Source organism: Lissotriton helveticus, chromosome 1_2 (genome assembly GCF_964261635.1).
Source record: "Lissotriton helveticus chromosome 1_2, aLisHel1.1, whole genome shotgun sequence".
NCBI classification, from domain to species: domain Eukaryota; kingdom Metazoa; phylum Chordata; class Amphibia; order Caudata; family Salamandridae; genus Lissotriton; species Lissotriton helveticus.
Genome location: NC_136058.1, coordinates 136,736,601 through 136,741,530, shown reverse-complemented (window position 1 = coordinate 136,741,530; position 4,930 = coordinate 136,736,601). Strand labels below are relative to the sequence as shown.

The 4,930-nt window shown below is 42.2% G+C and overlaps 1 pseudogene; it reads left to right on the top strand.

Annotated features, from left to right (window-relative positions):
- The first annotated feature begins 4,065 nt into the window (after window positions 1–4,065).
- Window positions 4,066–4,675, top strand: LOC144802155 (proteasome subunit alpha type-5 pseudogene; annotated as a pseudogene).
- Window positions 4,676–4,930: the final 255 nt, after the last annotated feature.

Sequence of the window (4,930 nt, the reverse complement as noted above, 5' to 3'; positions counted from 1 at the left end):
AAATATTATATTTGCTAGGACGTTCATTTCACATTTTTGTGTGGTGAAGTAACCACATTACATTTACAGTTACAATTGTTTATGTTGTCTGAGATGGACAGGTTATCCAATATTCTAAATTGAAATGCCCTTCAAATAAAGGGAAATTCAAATACACATATTAACTGTTTCTTGTGTAGTTTATTGTGCATTCACTGTGAATGGTAATGACGTACCTTGAAAAGTAATGTCTGGCTATGTGGTCCCTGAGCCTTCTCCCCTCTGCTGCTGAGCTTCCCTCGCTTGGCTGGTGGGCTGGTGGGTCAGGTTCCTCATCTCGAGTCTGAATCTGACACCTCCATGGGCAAAGCGATGCCTGCATGCGATGTTGTGGAGTATGGCACAGCTTTCCACAATTTTGCAGGCTGTCGCAGGCATATACTGCAAGACCCGCCACTCTTGTGTAGACACCTGAATCGTGATTTTAGTATGCCTAGTGTGCGCTCGATGACTGACCTGGTGCTTCTATGTGCCCTGTTGTATCACTTTTCAGGTGCGGTGTGAGGATCAAGGTACGTAGTGCATACGCACTGTCACCTGCGATCAGATATAAGAAGTTGAGACAACATGCAGACAGACATTTATTTGCAAAATACATCTCACTGTGAGGATTCATTTCCTAGTAGATATTCTGCATCAAGGTCACCTCTTTCTAATTTCTGGTATATGCCACTCTGTCTGAAGATGTATGAGTCATGGGTGCTTCCTGGAAATTTGGCAACAATGTCTGTGATAATGTGGTTTGCGTTACAGACAAATTGGATGTTGAGTGAATGTGAGCTTTTCCTATTACGAAATATATATTCTATGTGGGTGGGTGGACATATGGGCACATGGGTCCCATCTATGCACCCTATGACCTATAAAATTGCAATTAGGTATTTTCAAGTTGCTCATCATTCCTAGGCATAGATGTGTTGATGGATGTGGTGTAGCAGGGCATCTAGGAAATAGTGGAAGAAAAGCGAAGGCACTCTGTGACAAACCTCCAGCCACTGCAATTACATCTTGGTAGCTACCAGTGGCCAATAGGTGGAAGGAGTACAACACCTGCACATGTGTTTGTATTGCATTGCTGCGCTGGGTTCTGCTTTCCAGATGTGGCCTCAGGGTGTCTATGAGGTCTAGGATGACAGTGCTACTCAGCCCGTGCTGTTCATATATCTCTTCCTCCGTCTTCTCTAACAATGTCAGACTGACTCTGACAATCCTCTCCTGTCTCTGCCTCCTTTGCAGAGTAGCATGTATCCACATCCTCCTCGCTATCACATACAGGGCAGCCATTTTGGAAAGGTTATGGTACATTATGGGGCTGTTTTTATAGTTTGGGACTGGTGACCACCAGTTTCAGGTTAGTGGTAAATTTGCAACTCGCTATTTGCGACTCGCAATTTGGTATACGCAAAAAGCCTTGCATTTTCTACAACTCAGTATTCAGTCCCAGCACAATTTTTTGTTTTGCAAATGCATTTCGTACATTGCGTACGACCATTTTTGCATGCGCTAATTAATTTGCGACCGATTTTGCGCATGCAAAATGGTCGTAATCTGCCCCTAAGTGTCTTCTTTTCTGTTGTATCACACTCATCCTATACAAACTGACCAATGGACTAAGTGGTCTGACAAATTTAAGTGATGCCAAATACTGTCACCCCGGAACTGACTGAGTAAAATTGCCTATCCTAAGGGAATTTCGAGGGGTTCTATGTCGAGTGGAAAGAGAGAGCAAGAGTGGAGAGTTCCATTTGTGATGCTGTGACCTTTGCTATTACAGTGACGGACAAATAGAGATCTCTGTCTAATTGGACTAGCTACTTGGAACTTTGCTGAACTTTCTTGAACAAGCCTTTGCTAAAGACTTAGCTGGCTACCCATCCATACTGACATTTATCCTACATGTGCCGGGAGGTCTGAATATCCTACCTTCGTGAATCTCAAGCTTTGAGTTTTTGATTAAATCAATCTAATCTGAATTCAAATATGAATGCACAATTTCTTAATGATATTGTTTCCATTTATTCTGATTCATTGTCTTTAGTGACTGTGAATTATTTCTGGGTTGCCCTATGACTAAACACAAATGCAAGACGGAATCCTGATGCTCATATTCTTAATCACTATAACATCATTGCTCACCTACGTTCCTTTAGGAGACTTGGGGTCCCAGTGATCATATTTTATGCCTATTGTATTTTCCTGAAAATTATCTATATGAGCTTAATTTTGAGTTTGTAAATACAGTTATCCTATTCCTGATCCTCATTGGATAACTGCCAGTTCCCCAAATATCCAACCCCTCTCCGCACAGATCAAGGACTATTGGAGTACCAATTGAGTTACTGTAGGAAAATAAGTAAGGACCCAGTAAATGCTACAACAATCCTATAATCCAAACAACTTCTCAGTAACCTCTTCTCTTCTCTACCTCTCATACTACGCTCAATAATCAACCAATCCACAGACAGTTCCACCTACAAACACAAAATTGAATAACACATTCACATCAATACTCATCTTTAACTCTGGAACGCTGAGCCCCTCAGCTTCATCTTCAGTTTTGGATTATTCTGAAGTCATGTGTTGCTTAAATCACATTTTCATCTATATTCTGTACATTTATTTCAACTCCTAAGAATGGGAATATGTGTGTTTCTAAACATCACTGTGAAGAACAGAATGGATTCTAAAGGACAAATGCATATATACAAATCATTTGGAATGTTTAGTAAAAGAAGTTGGATATCCAGTCTGTGTGTAAATTACTAAAAGTATGAAGCAACAGGAATTTAAGTGTAGCCTCTCCTTCCACGCACCCAAGAGACACCTCCAACCAGCTGACCTCTCTGTGGCCACCATCCCACACATTACAAGACCAGAACAGGAGGACATTCCTACTCCTACTTTGCAGCCAAGGCCTGGAATGACCTTGCCCTCCGGCAAACCACTACACTTCTCCAGTTCACAAAGGACCTCAAGATCTGGCTCTTCAGATGACCCCAGCACTCAACAGAGCCCCCGTGCCTTGAGACCCTCGCTGGTGAGTAGCTGCACTTTACAAACCCCTGATTGATTGTATTATTTTTCAGCAGCCTTTCAGTACAACACTATGCTTTACTAATTTTCCCACTGTGTATGTTTTCTATGGAATGCAGCACACATGCAAAGTTTGAAGAAGTATGAAGAAATTCAAACATTTCTCCTCCGTTACATTTCGCTTGAAGAGGCACATGCTTTTGGGCCAATCGCTGCCTACTGTTGTTAGTAGAAAGGGATTTATGTTGAACCCCTGGGTGGTATCATGTGAACGCCCATGTACCACCCATGGAACGTGCCTTTAACACAAAAAACCGCAAAGTAGTACACAGTGCTATACAGTGTTATTTTGGCCATCCTTCCAATGCAAATCCTGATTTGTTCTGGGAAGTAAATACCACCGCAATGCTTTGTGCAGGGTTTGTATTTCAAAACTAATGCAAACCTAGCAAAGAGTGTTAGTCTGGGCTTCAATGCCATGTGCCTAAACATCCCCTACATTCTAGCTGATACAATTGGGTGCTCCAGTATACCAGATTGTATGTCAAGGAATTACCTATTATACGTCATACCCCCATTACAAGAAATGTGCCCATGTAAGGCTCATGTGCAAATCAACAGAACAATATTTCAGCAAGTGAGGAATCTTTACCCAACGTCACCAAGAGTGGCAGGGTCAGTGTGTGATGACGGAGAGAGACCAGAGATAGAGAGTAAAGTGTGAGAGCAGCAGAAGAGTAGGGTGAAAGATAGAAGGGTCAGTGGGAGCCACGAGGAGCTGAAACAGCGGAGAAAAGAGGGGGGAGCTAGTAATGAGGTGCTAAGATACAAGGGGAAAGGTGAAGTACGATACTTTGTTCTTGGCACACTCACATTTTGTCTGATACCCGCAGCAGGCTGTTGTTGTGTGTGAGTGGTATCCCAGAGACTGACTCTGCTAATACCTCAGAAAGTCTTATTGTAGCATGGAGCAAAGTCCTTCAAGAAGCTACAATGTTTCTCACCCACTCCAAAAATGACAGAGGCACTGACATGTTCTCTCCCAAAAGGCTGGTATTCTAGGTAGAATACACCATTGAGCCTTAAAGCTCAGCTCTACTGTGATTGGGATTTAGACCTCTAAGGGGATATGCTTGGTTGTGGAGAAGAGAATCCCCACTTATGTAAATGGCTAGCATTGACAAGACTGTGAAAGTTAATTCTCTTTGCCATAAGAAAATTAATGACTGGCACAAATAATTTAATAGACAAGGCAAGAGTGGAGCCCCAGAACCACTGGTTCACATACAATGAGTTGTTAACTGTGGAGAGTGTGTCTCAGGCCCTGTAGCTTTGGGAGGTAGATGAGGATCCCAGAGCCACCCCTTGGGACTAGCCCTGATCAAAAAAGTGTCCCAGCTCATCCACATGATCCTTTCTTCGACCATCGTACACTGAGACATGCAAGCTCTTGGCTCTGCCTCTGAGGGTGCTTGGAACTCCTCCAAGGAGGTGAACCACAAGTCAAGCCATGATGTTGAAGGTGGTGATCAAGTCTTCCTTAAAGATCCTGAAGAGAAAGAGATGTGTGCTTCTATTGAATGCTAAAAGCAAAATGCAATAGGAATATGCTGTAGGAAAAATCTTAAACCGATCTTATCAGTGGATAAAACTCATCAAATCAAAACATGGTGAGACCAAAATATTCCTGTATTAACATTGAAATGTATATTAAAGGAATTGAATCAGGAGCAGGGAGCGGAAATAAATAAGATGAGCAAGGGCATGCCCCAAAAGTACTTACAATATATTTTAAAGTATGGTTAAAAATAGCTCTAGTAGGGACAAATCTAAGGATGTTTTTAGCAAGACCTAATAC